General features: G+C 36.3%; 2 long non-coding RNA genes across 2 annotated transcripts; one reads left to right on the top strand and one right to left on the bottom strand.

Moving 5' to 3' along the window:
* Positions 1 to 6,262: 6,262 nt before the first annotated feature.
* On the top strand, positions 6,263 to 7,746 carry LOC142232094 (uncharacterized). The gene is made up of 2 exons (XR_012721019.1): positions 6,263 to 6,711; positions 6,789 to 7,746. It is a non-coding gene; the product is annotated as an uncharacterized LOC142232094 (long non-coding RNA).
* Positions 6,625 to 7,802, bottom strand: LOC142232093 (uncharacterized). The gene is made up of 2 exons (XR_012721018.1): positions 7,106 to 7,802; positions 6,625 to 7,029 (listed from the first exon to the last, which is right to left on the bottom strand). It is a non-coding gene; the product is annotated as an uncharacterized LOC142232093 (long non-coding RNA).
* Between the last annotated feature and the right edge of the window lie 7,554 nt (positions 7,803 to 15,356).

The following is a 15,356-nucleotide window of genomic DNA, read 5'->3' as shown; positions in this document are numbered from 1 at the left end:
TCTGCCCTCATTCGCAACCACATGCTTCCTCAGCTCCGCGTATTCCTCACTATGGAAAGCTGGAGATCCCAAATCAATAAGAGGCTTCTCGTCCACGAACATATTCACCTCGTCCAAGTTCAATCGAGACAATGTGTCCGCTACAACGTTCTGGCTACCTTTCCTGTGTTCGATATCGAAATCGTAGCTCTGAAGTTGAAGGCTCCACCTAGCAAGTCTTCCACTTAACTCCTTCTGACTCATCAGCCATTTTAGAGCACTGTGATCTGTGACCACGGTGAATTCCATGAGTTCGATGAAGGGCCGGAACTTTTTAATCGCGCTCACTACAGCTAAGCACTCACGCTCAGTAACGGTGTAGTTACGCTGCGCGCTTGTTAACTGCGCTGAGTGAAACGCGATTGGTCTTTCCAATCCTTCATCGTCCACCTGGTATAACACCGCGCCCACACCGAGATTCGAGGCGTCGCATTGCACGAAAAAGCGTCTTCTGAAGTCAGGATGAGTAAGTATCGGACTGCTGGTTAGAGCAGCTTTCATCCTATTGAAAGCGTCTACAGCTTCCGAATCGAACTCAAAACGTTTTGACTTCCTAAGGGTACGAGTGATAGGTGCTGATATAGTCGCATAATTTTGGATAAATCGACGGAACCATGAACAAAGTCCAAGAAATCGCCGCACATCCCGGGTACATTTTGGGATTGGAATTCTCATAATGCCATCAATCTTATCATGATCGGCCTTGAGCTTTCCTCCTCCAACAATGTATCCAAGATATCGCAACTCTTTCTGACAAAATCGAGACTTCTTCAGGTTTATGGTCAGTTTTGCATTCGACAATAAATCCCCGACTCTGCGCAACAGATACATATGTGTATCGAAATCAGCAGACACCACCAGCAAATCATCCAAATACACGAAAACACGCTGTCGCAGTTCCGGCACGATCACCTTATCCATTAACCGGCATAACCGTTGGGCTGCATTACACAGGCCAAACGGCATGACAGTAAATTGATAGTGTGGTCGTCCAGGAACTGTGAAAGCGGTTTTCGGTCTACTCTCTTCCGAAAGTGGGATTTGCCAGAAGGCGTCCTTGAGATCGATACTGGATATAAAATATGTATCCTGCAATCTCCCAAGCAAAGCATCAATGTATGGGAGTGGATACGCGTCCTTTACCGTTTTCTCGTTGAGTTTACGAGCGTCCAAGCATAGCCTGTTCTTCTCCCCTCGGCGAACCAAAGTAACAGGAGAATTCCAGGGACTATTGCTGACCTCAATGACTCCTAAACTCAACATTCTGTCCAACTCCGCATACATTAATTTCTCCACTGCGGGTGAGACCGGGTAGTGTCTTTGCTTGACTGGAATAGCATCTGATGTATCTATCACATGCTCTTCCATCCAAGTTTTGCCAAGACCACACGTCTCAAAATCCAAAAAATGCGACTTAGCCTTCTCCAATGCCCTAATCTGTCCCTCCGAAAGGGCATGCATATTGTCGTCGGCCGTAGCAATTTCTGAAGACATACTACAGATAAGTTTCGGAGCTACCGAAAACAATCTCCAGAAATCGACGCCACAATACATATGATTCTCCAATGTAGGGACCAAATAAACATCCATCGTATGAACCTGATCGTCGTATGAGAGCCTAACTGACACCTTGCCCACACACGAAGCTCTTTCGCCATTTGCAGTACCAACGCTGCACTTGAAGACCGGCGTGACGTGTAAATTCAATTCCTTGACCAAAGATTCGCAGTTCTTTCCTAGTACGGTTACCGTAGCACCACTATCGAATAGTGCTACCACCTTTTTACCATTTACTAACACCTCTCGAAACGGACGCGGGTCAAAACAAGGTGCACCAGCTAACCTTGCCGACGCAATCTCTTGCCTACGCAAACGCCTTTTCCTATATCTCTCTCTCGCACCAAGTATCCTCTTTGAAACCCCCGGTGATGTAATCTCGGAATTAAAAATACGTTGCCTAACCTGCAAATAGTTTGCTAATCTAACATGAAATGGTCTCCTAATATCGGGTCTCGTATACCGTATAATCTCATCAGAAGTCCGAATAGAATTATCTATAACAGGAGCGGTAGTACAAATCGAAGATTGGGTGGGGTTTAATCCATTTTGGGGCTCAAACGTGACTCCCCCTTGCCCACGTTCCCCTGGGAGTTTCCCTGCTGGCATTGAATGCATTGTGGGGAAGTCACATCCGGTGCCCCACAACGGTAACAAAATAGTGTCCTCTGCACCGAAGTGCACTTTCTAAAAGTGTGGCCTGTATCGCCACAATTCCAGCATTTTATACTCCCACCCGCCGAAATATTCTTGCTACCCTGTCTCAATCGAATTTCATCAACCTGATCACCTGTCTCATCATCATAAATCTCACTTATATTCCTTGTCGGATTACCCCGAATCCTCGACTGCAAATCTCTCTCGAGCAAATCCTCGGCCTTTCGGCACTCAGATCGAAGGTGCTCCACCGTATAGATTTGCACTCCAAATATCATATGAGCCAACTTTGGCCTTAAGCCTGATCTAATAATATCGACAACCTCGAAATCCTGTAACGGCTTCGATAGCTTATTCCTAAGACTGGATATGTTGTCGATGAACTGAGCTGCCTTTTCATCCCTTCCTTGCTTTCTGTCCATGATTTGTCTCAACACCTCTACATTGGATTGGTATCTCCGAAACTCACGTATCATATCAGCCTTAAGATTGTCCAGGGTCAAATCAGGGTATAATTGTATCCTGTCCCAGTACCATTGGTTTGGGCGGCCCTCTAAAAGATGGTGAAAGCCATCCACCAACTCCTGATCTGGGACCTGATAACTACTCTGCATCCTACTAACCCTGAATATGAATTCCTCAACGGAAGGAGTCCTAGAAGTGGCATCGAATTTAATTCCCCATTTGCCAATGAATGGATATCTCGGGCCCTGATGCTGACCGTTGGGAGAAGGAGATGATCCGTCGCCGGCAGCCTGTCTGGGAACTGAATTATTCGTCGCCCTTTGTCTATTATGACCCGTCTGTTCCCTACTTGGTGGCATATCACGTGGCCAATTAATACCAGGAGAAGAATTATCAGAATTATTGGCAGCGTTGGAGGGATTCGAGATAGCCAACTTTACCGCCTCAGCAATGGCCATTTTCATCTCCGATCGCATGAGTTCCATCATGGATGTTTGAGCCTGAGACACGGCCGCCTCCATAACCTCAAAAAATCCAGTACTGCTGAGGCCACCCATAGTATTGTTCCCATTCCCGGGATCCGTACGAGGACTATACGATGGTTGAGATACAGAACTCTCCTGACGCCTATCACCTACTAACGCCCCCTGGTCGCTGTTACCATTAGAAAGGTTCGGTGAATCCACCGCGTGATCACGAGAACTGCCCCGATCTACATCACCATTCACTACATTGTCAACGGCCAACGAATTCCGTCCGTTACGGATATTGACGTAAGCCCCCTGGCCCCGATATCGGGCAGCGCCAGAAAAATGTGGCTCATCAGATTCCGCCATAATGAATAATATCAATACCCGATGAGTAAATATAAGTGAAACCGAAATTCTATTATTCTATTTTAGGCGGCTAAAAAAAAGAAATCTATAAGTCGTACGGAAAATGTCAATTGTAACTGTCGTTAATTCAGAATAATATCATAAAGCTTATGCGGTAATCAGAGACGAAAATTGTACAAAGTCATGATATTGCAAAACATTCAACTACATTAATCACAATACAGATCAACAAATAAGCATAGTAAACTTGATCAATATTCCCCCCATTATTATTCAACATTTTCCTGAGCGATTTTCCACACACTCATGCGGACTCACAGGCAATTCTCTATGCGGATGATTGTCTAATCTACGCTCATAGCACTTCTCCAGCAGATGCTCTACGCAAAGCCACATATCACCTGCAACTTATCAGTGACTTCTATATACAGTGGGGAATAAAAGTCAATGCTTCAAAATCTGAAGCGATATGCATACGAAACGCTTCTGGCAAATGCCCGAGGTTTGTAGTCCCGGAGAGCAAAACACTCAAACTGACATTAAATGGTATTGAAATTCCCTTTGAGACAGAAATAAAATATCGTGGGATCACATTTGACAACTTGTTGAAATTCAACACACATGCACGATCAACGCTGAAAAAGACGAAACGGGTACTTGGATCTTTCTCCTACATATTGGGAAATAAATACTTGCCTCAAAAAACAAAACTTCTACTTTATAAAGTAGCTATAAGGCCAGTATTGATATATGGATTTCCAATCTGGTTCACTATCTCCCCGACAGTGGCTAATGAATTGGAGATCCTTGAACGAAAAATATTAAGAAAATGCGTCAACAAGCATTACCAAAGCCGTGATAAAAAATTTTCAAATACTTACATTTACGAATTATCTGGAATTCAACCACTTTGCAAGTACGCCCTCAACACTCAACGAAAATTCATTGAGCGGCTTGCCACACATGAAAATGACTTGCTGAGCACAATATATAGCACTGACGAAAACTCAAATTGGTCTGACTCAAAATATCTCTCATCTGTTGCCATCATCAACGAAATTCTTGACAATGAACCAGCTAATCATAACTTGCCACAGTTCTACCAGAAGACGACTCCTGGAACACATAGAGGATAAATAATATATATAAATTAGTTTTCATTAACCTAGTCATAAAAAAAAATAATAATGATATGATCACTTATACACTTCACTAGACGAATTTAAAAGTAAACAAATCCTCTCAATACTATGTACCTGAATACATTCTCGATTCAACTGTGATATTAATGTAGAAATACTTACCTTTATTCCCTAATTGTTACTGTATTAGCATTCGTCGCTAACATATAAATTGTTATCTCGTTTTAAGTGTTTTTTAGTTATAGTTTATTAATTAACTATTTATTATTAACACAGACACTAACGCTCTGTAAGAAATCGTAAAGGCCAATGAGCAAGCCTTATCTCCATTCATCTAATGTGCAATGTACGCACAATCGATAATTTATTATCAAAGCAAGTTGCTATCCTACTAAATAACCGTGTATTAGAACAAGACAGATATAGTTCTAAGTTTACCATAACTTATCGATAGGTCAACAACAACAAATGTAATCGAAATGAAAAAGTCTCAAATAAAACATACTTACTTACTTACTTACCCAATTGGGGTACTACATAAACAGGGTAATAGTGGTGGCACATGTGACGAAGGTTTGAATTTGGCATGTTTTCAAACTGAAAGATGACATAGGATTCGAGCGGAGAAATAGTGAAATAGATATTGTATTCAGCAGTAGGACAATATATTGCGGATTTGACGTGTATATTTTCCAAAAAGAATGTGCGATTTAAGGCCAGTACTCTGTTCAGTTTTCGCGTTGAAACTCCATACAAAACAAAAAAAAATGCGAAAAACTAGCGTTTTTTTTTTGTTTTTGTGATACTTTGTTTTTCGAGTGGCAAGGTGAATTAAGAGATAATTTATTTAATAAAAACTATTTGTGCGGGGTTATAAATCAAACACGGATCATAATTTTGTTCCATAAAAAAAATTTTTCCAAAGAATGAACATAGTACCGGTCTTTTAAATGAGAATGTAGTTATGTACAGAGAATGAAGCCGACCCATTTTTGTCGGCGGCGGCGGACACTAAATTTTTGCCTCCAGCGGCGGCGGCTTGATGGCTGAGCCGATATAAATTTGTTCACTCGGCGGCGGACAATTATCCATTACAAAATCAATTTGAAGTTAATCGAATGATAATGAGATTAGTTGTACAACCTATCTTACAAACAAATTTGCATTTCGTTCAAATTTTATGAGCTAAATTTTTGCTAAATTATTATAGCAGCTTAAATATGATTGGTTGTGTTCAAAATTTTGAAAAAAATACGTCAAATATATATAAATTTTTCTGATTTAAATCGACATTTTTGATTAATTGGCGGCTAAAATTGAGTCGAGATGAGTCGACATATTCGGCGGCGGCGTTGACTGGCAAAAAATGGTCGGCGGCGACTGAAATCGGCGGCGCGACTCGGCGGCTTCATTCTCTGGTTATATACCTGTATGAACCGAGGGTATTTCTATGGTGTTCACACCATGCATGTTGGGTGGTGGAGATGTTTCTCTGTGCAATCTGTGTATGGAAACCAAGTTCGATATACTAGTTGCTCAAGACAAAAGTGAAGGAGAAACGACAGTTGAAACATGGACGGTGGGGAAACCATTGAGGGGGGTCTGTTTCATAGTTAATGCATGTAGAGTGAATAAATACCCAGAGGTGTCGGGTCGTCCGTTAATTTGAATTGGTATGGATAATTCACGATAGTCGATATCAACCCTGTTAGAGAAAATGCCTAGGACAGACATTTGCTTTTGGGAAAAAAGGAAAATAATGGCCGAAAGAAAATGAGAAAAATGGTCGATCATGGAAAGTTGGCGTCTGGTGAGAGGGGGTATATAAACCAATGGCAAGAGATGAAGTAGCCATTGCTGAGCGGACAGTGACAGTGGTAAATCGATTGAATTGAAACAGAAGAATTGAAATAAAAGAAACAGCATAATTTTGTTAATAGAAGTGTCATGAATGTGTTTATATTAACTTGTACTATACTAATATTGAATAATAAATATAATATTGCCATAATAAAGTGAGTAAAACTTAGTCCTCTGGATGCATTAGAGTAGCTTGTTGAATTTCTGTGTATGTTTTTTTTTGTGTGAATAGAAACAACACCTGCAATTGTGACGTTCACACTGGCCTTCGTTGCTGTACGGAGGGCCGGTGGCAGTTTTGTTTTGGAGGATTGATGTCAAATAGTTTGGCTCCGCAGAAAGCTCCATAGACATAATTTCCCGATTTGTTGACGGACACTACACGAGCGAGATCGGATCATTCTTTGGCCGCTGGTTTCAGTTGGAGGCAAATTGGATGAATATCCATATAATAATATCCTCCGTACGGAAATCTGAAAAGGAGAAGAAACAAAAATATTAATTTATTAAAATCCTGACTGCCTAAAACAGGTAAAGAAAGTATCTTACCAATTTGTGTGTGTCCGTTTATATGCTGTAATCGTTGTTCCGCAAACAAATTTTCACCTGAAATACGTAAAAAGAAAAAAAAAATAAGGATAAATAATAACCAGGAAATATATATGATATAGTATAAAAAAAGAAGGCTTAAAATATTTATAAGAAAATCATTGTAGCAGTAGAGATAGGAATATAGTGATTAGTACATAAGTAAAGTTAGGATTTGACTATTTGATTGTAAGGGGAAGAATATCTTGGTGTTTCATTGAAATAAAGGCTTAGGGAATCAATTAGATTTCGTAGTCCCTGTTTGTTTTATTTTGCGTTATTACTGCTGAGTGTAAAAAGGCAGAAAAGTCTGTTAAGAGAGCTCTTTTAATAGGAAAGTAGAGTAAAATATTAGCGCGGATATTTGCGCTGTGAGCAAGGGCTTTAGAAATCGTGTTGTTTGTCCTAAATAGTGAGCCAGAAACTTAGTGTTAGAAAGATATTGTTCTTCACTTGTTTTTTTTTTTTTGTTAATTGGTTTTGTAAGTTTTTGAAATTGTAATATCAGGATAAGGAGCATAGAGCGAGTTAGGATTAGTACCATTATCTGTTCTTTAAAGAAACAATAAATTTAGTATGTTGTAATTTGTGAAACGAAACAATATGTGTTGGTAATTAACAAATAAGGGGGCAAAGGAATGAGGTAAGTGTGTGAGTTGGGTGTTTGTTCCACGGGGTCCAATAATCGTGGCGAGGGCAGTTGTGGACCTAGGTTGGGTGGGCGAGCGAGGGGCTCAACATCAAGGCCTCTATATCGGTGTTTTCCCCAGTGTCAGTATATTTTGTCTTCGTAATTCCCTCTTTTCAATGTTTGTGCTGTGTGTTCAATGTTGGCGGGTTGAGGACTTCGCCCAAAGAGACCGCCATAGCTAGTCGGACGGCCATATTGAACTTTAGAATAAACACGCACATAACATAGACTTTTCGATTCTAAGCACAAAATGTAATATACCATTTTTTGGCGGCAAGACCTATTTTCGGAGTTACGGGGCCCTAAAGTTTTCATTATTACTTATATTGGACTTAGTACCCAACGCATATAATCTTCCTAATAGTAGTATATATGGTATCCAAATAATAGGTAATAAACTGTATATTTAAAATACATATAAAAAGCTTGATAAGCATGGACTCGGAGGGGCCTTCAAAATGTTTACCCTTTCTCATATAAGCAATATGGTACTCATATTAAAGCTAATTTCGAGTTCATTGCGAATTTCGCAGAGATTTTTATATAGAAAGTCATTAAAGAGAAAAACCAAAATTATTAAGTTTTGTTTGATTTTTGGTCGACCTTTTTGTTAGAATTATAAATTAATGGTTCTTCAAGCTCGAGGTCTTTTTAAAATATTTTATTTATTATTCCCAATATTTCGCGATTACGATATTGAATCGCTTCCTCAGGGGTCTACAATAGATTTATAGAAATTACATTTCATAAATATCACAGTATTAAACATTTAATAATTTAAAATAAGTGTAAATCTTAATTACTTTTAGTTAATAATCTTAAATGGTATTATAGGATAATATAATTATACAAAAATCGGACAGACATATCTTAATCTCATTTTTCAAGTATCAGGCGAACAGAAAAATTAAAACAGTAACACAACCAATGACTTACATGTATAGTATCCACAACACAAAATACTTAAAGCTACTGTAGATTCACTACCGTCGTCAGCTGTCTGTATTGCTCTGAGTTGTTTTTACTATTGCACGATGATCACTACCATGTATTTGTTGTTTCCTTTTCCGAAGCAAATGCCTGTAACAGTGAGCGATGTTTTCTGTATCAACTTTGAAGTTCATTCGTTTGCTTGCAGGTACATTGTTTATGTGAAGTGTTTCTAGTGTAAACCTTTTGCTGTAATTATTCTCTCTTTCTAATATTCTTACGTCGTCAAAGTTTGGGGTATGATTGTTTCTCGCACAGTGGTCTGCTAGTGCCGTTTTTGTGGTATTCGAGTTGGTGCGTAATTTAATATCCGATTTATGTCCTGAAATTTTTGTTTTTAATTTGTTTTTGGATGTTCCTACACGGTTGAAAAAGACTGTTTTTCATATGTTTGGCTATAAACATTATATGTTTGGAACACAAATTTTTAAACACAATATTTTTGAGTGCAAGCATATAATGTTCATAAACTAGCATAACATGTTTGGGACATATATGTTAATATGTTAGAACATATTATGTTTGGGACATAAAATGTTTGTAAATATAATATGCTTGAATGCAAACATATATTAATTTAGAAATAGCCTATAAACATATATGTGTTTAGTAGCTTGGAGCGCTATTTAACAGGGAGCGATATTGAATTAAGTTGGTGGTTGTTGCTTGTTATTACAAAATTAACATTTTATTTTTCCTTGGGCAATTGATCAGCTGCTTCTTTGATCCTTACAAACTGTGTGGTCCGCTGTTCGAATCCCCGTCCGGCAAAAGGTAAAATTAAAATAAAAAAATCATACAATTGAATAATTTCTTCTACAATGTTTGTATTACAGAAAAAGGTGCTAAGAACTAAAAAATCTCGTGGAAGTGAGAAAGATGTGGGGGAATATACAATTGGGCAGAAACAAAATTTTGAGCATTCAGGTCGAAAACCTATGTTGTTAGCACCTATATTACCTGTTTATTTCCATAATTCATTATGATTGTAAATATATAAATAAATAAGTAAAATTTTGAGCACAATAATGTTTGGGAGAATTTTTTTTAAGCATATAATATTTTTGGGTGCAAAATGCTTCCAAACATATTATATGGTCACATAATAACATATTGTTTTTTGGAAGACAACATTATTGAATTTGGATGCAAAAATACAAAATGTTTGGAACTTAGACTACCCAAACATATATTGTTTAGACCAATATGCTTTCAAACATATTATATATTGGTAGAGATCAAACATATAAATGTTTGGGCAATACCCAAAAATATATATGCTTGAAGCAAAATATGTTTGGGAGTATATGTTACAGAAGCGATTTTTTGTGAGCGTGTACATAAACTTTTTCACATTTTTCTTTATTATTTCCACCGCACGGTATTTCATAAATCGTATTATGTTTTTCCATAGTGGGGATCTTGGTTTTCATGTTGGAAAATAATTTTTTGAGAGTATTGTTTGACTTGTGTGCTAAAGTGTATTGTCCTTTATCAAAGATTTCAGAGTTTGTAATTCGTTCTGATAATTTGTTGACATATACTAGTGACTTGTATATTGTTTCCTCGTTTTTATTTTCGTTTTGTTTTTTCCCCTCCGGTTTAAATTGTGATATTAAGTCATTAATTAAATATTTTGGAAAATTATTGTTGTGTAGAATATCTCTAATAATGGATTTGTTTTTAGAATGATATTCTTTGTCACTTATGTTTAACACCCTGTTTATAAGATTTTTTGCTGTGTTAATCACTATCCTTTTTGGGTGTTGTGAAAAATAATTCATTATTCTCCCCGATGCTGTTGGTTTTTGGTACCAATCTAAACCAAGTTTATAATTTTCCTTCCTGATAACCAGCGTGTCTAAGTATGGAATTCTGCCGTTTTTCTCTATTTCTAACGTGAATTTTATGCTATTATGGAAGCCATTTAATGTTGTCAAGATCTCATGTATTGCACCTTCCCGAACCACAGCAAATATATCGTCCACATATTTCGTCAAGATTTTTGGTTTTGTTGTCAAGTTTTTCATGCAGTTGTCCAGTAAATGTTCCATAAAATTTAATTTTTTTTTTCAAAAAAATCGCTCGATTTTTTTTTTTGAAAAAAATTTTCGCACACGGCGCTTTTCTTACGGAAATATTACATTTCATCTTTTCTATATTTTCTAACAGCAATGAAAATTTTTTTTCAAAAAAAAAAAGGGATTTTTTTGAAAAAATGTTTCGCCTACTGCGCTTTCTTTATATTAGGACTATTTTTTATGTTTTCTTGGATTCAATTCAATAGTCTATTTACTACTACAAAAAAAAATAAGAGAACACAACAATAGGGCTGTTTTCTTTTTGCACTGGATACCCTAAGCAGTCACGGACTAAAAGAAAACAGAGTACTCGTTTATCCAGGACATCTCCAAAAATATGCAACACTGTCATCAGCTGTTTAAAAACAATCACAGAAAAGAAGTGAAATCTTGCATATTTAATGTATGAAATGCTCCAATTAGTAATAAATATTTACTGTTGCGATTATTTACGACACTATACCACTTTGAATTACATGTTTTTCGATAAATTAGTCAAAATAAAGTGCTATTGTGAATCGATGAAGCGTCTCTTTATCAAAACATAATCTGGCAAGATGGGCGCGACTTGCACTGGTGAGATGTTCTGGATAGCCCATGCAAATGTTGTATCCAGTGCAAAAAGAAAACAGCCCTAGTGTTGCATAACAGAACGTTCAGTTTTTTAATAATTAAAAAATAGATTATTACATTTTTTTCATAGCCTATATCTCGAAAACTAAGCGTTTTCCGGACAATTTTTACTCAATATTTTCTCTTTAAATCATTTGTACTAAATACGGACTTTTTTTCAAATTTAGCAAAAAACAAAGTGAAAAAAAAATAAAATAAAAATGTTGAAGGGTCGATATCTCGAAAACTAGGCATTTCCGACAATTTTTTTACTTAATATTTTCTCTTTTTAATGTACTATTTTTACTAAAAACGCAATTATTTCGGAAATGTTCTGAAAATTTAAATAAAAATTTTGAAGGATCGATATTTCGAAAACAAGGCTTTTCCGACAAATTTTTTACTATATATTTTCTCTTTAAAATGTACTATTTTTACTAAAAACGCAATTATTTCGGAAATTTTCTGAAAATTTTCGGTCAAAATTAATAAAAATATATAGGAAATGCCGATTTTCAAATGTCGATATCTCGAAAACTAGGCCATGCTGCAACTAGAAAATTTGGACAAGGGAACATGAAAGCTGACATCAATACGAACATTTTGAGGTATAATTTATGTTCCAAATCAGCTCGGTTCCCAGTCAAATTCCAGATTTCAGTGTTGAAACTTATGGTCAGGACACTAACCGACGCCTGGTGTCCACATATTACAAACGTAGAAAATTTGGACAAAAGAACATGAAAGCTGACATCAATATGAACATTTTGAGCTATCACACATGTTCCAAATCAGCTCGGTTCCTTGTCAAATTCCAGATTTAAATTCCATCAACTGGAGGGCAGGACAAAAACCCCAGCGACGGCTGACTTACTGTACATTTTTTGAAAGGAAAACCTCTCCAAATGTGAGGAAATTATATTGGGCATAATTTTCAGTAATAAATTTTTCAAAAAACTTGTTACGGGGTTCACCCATTGAAGGTGTCCATCGGAATTAGGTGACCAGGACACTAAATTCAGCCTAGTGTCCACATATTAAAAACCTAGAAAAATTGGACAAAGGAACATGATAGCTGACATCAATACGAACATTTTTAGGTATAACTTATGTTCCAAATCAGCTCGGTTCCCAGTCAAATTCCAGATTTCCGTGTTGAAACTGGTGGTCAGGACACTAACCGACGCCTGGTGTCCACATATTAAAAACCTAGAAAATTTGGACAAAGGAACATGATAGCTGACATCAATACGAACATTTTGAGCTATCACACATGTTCCAACTCAGCTTGGTTCCTTGTCAAACTCCAGATTTAAATTCCATCAACTGGAGGACAGGACAAAAATTTCCAGCGACGCCTGACTTGCTGTACATTTTTTAAAAGGAGACTATGCCAGTCGATAGAAAGCAAGTTTATATAATTTGAAGTCATTCATTTGTTAAAGAATTCGTTTTCAAGATTTTCATCTGGAATTTGATGACCACAACACTAAATGCAGCCTGGTCGTCACAACAAAAAGAAAGATCGCAATTCAGCACATGTTTCAAAGTGAAATATGTTTTTTCAAGGCTAATAACATAGGAAGAAATTTGAATTTTTATGAGCTATTTATAATTATGTATTAACCGGTATTGGCCAACATTTCTACTAATTCCCTAAATCAGTGGTGCGTATATAGAAGAGCTATATCTAAATATTAACCGGTTTAAACCAAATTTGGCATACTTGACGATATCATCAGTTTTTAGTAACTATGTATGCCAAATTAAGTCTATATATATACAGTGCTGTTCAATTTGCAACCACATTACCTGTTGAAAATAAACTGTAATTATAATGAAAATAGAAATATTAAAACGAAATTTTAATACAATGTTGTTTCTTATTATGTCAATTTTAAATATTTAAGGAAAGTAATAGTTTTGACTTGTTTAAAACATTTGCAACTAATATTAATTGTCACATATAATTATAATAAAAATAAAGTTTTTGTAACTTTTAATGATAAATTTTAATAGTTGATACTATAATCATGCCGTTTGATTACTTCTGCACAACATCTTGCCATTGATCAGGATGAAATGGTCAATAACATCATATGTTTCAGGTTCCAATAGAGTTCATTAGTCTTCTGCAAAAATTTAATAACAATTTTTCGTTTTGCAACTTTCCAAAGGTTATTTTATGGCTTTTACATTAGGCAACTGAGCAGGCCAGTCAAGCATGAGCAATTTTTCATGGAAACTCCATTGTTTCCTTACACGTGTGCTGGAGGTCATGATCGCGCTGAATAATCCATGCAGATGGCATTTCCCGGAATGCTCATGGCAATATCACCGTTTCGGTGCCTCAAAATATTGCTTCACATAATATTCATTCTTCGTACCATACTTTGCAAGCTCAACATTTGCCTCCTCAGCCACATCCTGGCTCCCATTTATTTTTGTGAAAATGAAGGCGCGTAATTTTTGACTCCTTTACTCAAATTTGAGTGAATTGTTGCATAGTTCATTTAATTATATGATCTTCTGGCGTAGTCTCAAGTTTTCTTTTACCTCTGTGCACAGTTTTGGAGCATTCTCTGTTTATAACTCGATTTGTAGGCAATGTAAAAAAAAAACAAACCAAAAAATAGAATGCAATCATTGTGTGCGTAAAAGTTTTAAAAGGTCTGTAAATAATAAACAATTTATTTGAGGAATATTTGGAACATATATTAACAATTTTTAAAAGCGATTAGCTGGTTTAAAATTTGTGTACACAGCCCTGTTTTTTGTTGTAAACTTAAATAAATTTTTGCTACCGAAAATTTCGCTACAGGTGCATACCGGCCTTAAATACTGATATTTCCTGATAGGTAAAGAACCATAGATAACGCCATATCAATTGATAGTGAATCCCATCTTCAACATTAATTCGAATGGCCTGGTAAATTACATACTTTCAACAAATTTTCCAATAGGTTTGAAGCAATAAAATGAAATTTAGTTTGAAAAGTTGTTGCTAATATGTTGAGAAATTGTTGCTAACGTCTTGAATTCTACTGTTGAGGGCAATGTTCTTTGTTTTTTTTGAGAACACAATTTTTTCAACAATTTCTCAAATTGAATTCTAATCTAATTCTTTGACAAAATGTTTGAGAGCGTATTGAATATAAGCATTTCTCCAATGCTTGTGTATATTGAGGAGTTAAATTGAACAAGTAAGAAATAATTAATAATTAAAAATAATTAATTTGACTCGCATCGCAAATTATTGAGTAGCGACGCGTTTCACTTGCGAAATTATTGCTAGTGTGTTGAATTTACTGTTGAGGATGTTAGAGTTTTTTTTTTTTTTGTTGAGAACGCGATTTTCTCAACTTGAAGGCTTGTTCGAAACCGAAACTTTCAATTTACTATGGTGCTAATTTCGTATACTCATTTCTTTAACAAATGAAACTACTTTTTATTCGTTTTGATATAATCAAAACATGCCAAGCCTAGTGATGCCAATTTGTTACCAGCTCCCTGGGCTAGTAAAATTATACTCACCACGATTTACGTCAAATTGCTAGTAAAAAATTTCGGTATCGAACAGACCCTGAATATTACCCTAATACTTTGAAAAAAATGTATCAAAAATTGTTGAAATTTAGCATTTTTTAAACGTTTGTGTTTATTGGGTATTGTGATTGTGTTTTATGCGCCTTACAGACTATCAGTTATTCCGGACGACATTGCTCGTGTCGAACATATCCCATATATTGGACACATTATGAGTTAAGTCCGATGGCATAATCGATACTGCTGCATGGGATCGATAACACATTTACCGATTCGACACACTGTAAAGGGC

Source organism: Haematobia irritans, chromosome 3 (assembly GCF_050003625.1).
Source record: "Haematobia irritans isolate KBUSLIRL chromosome 3, ASM5000362v1, whole genome shotgun sequence".
NCBI lineage: Eukaryota > Metazoa > Arthropoda > Insecta > Diptera > Muscidae > Haematobia > Haematobia irritans.
The sequence above is the reverse complement of the archived record's forward strand: the minus strand, read 5'-3'. Positions and strand labels throughout refer to the sequence as shown.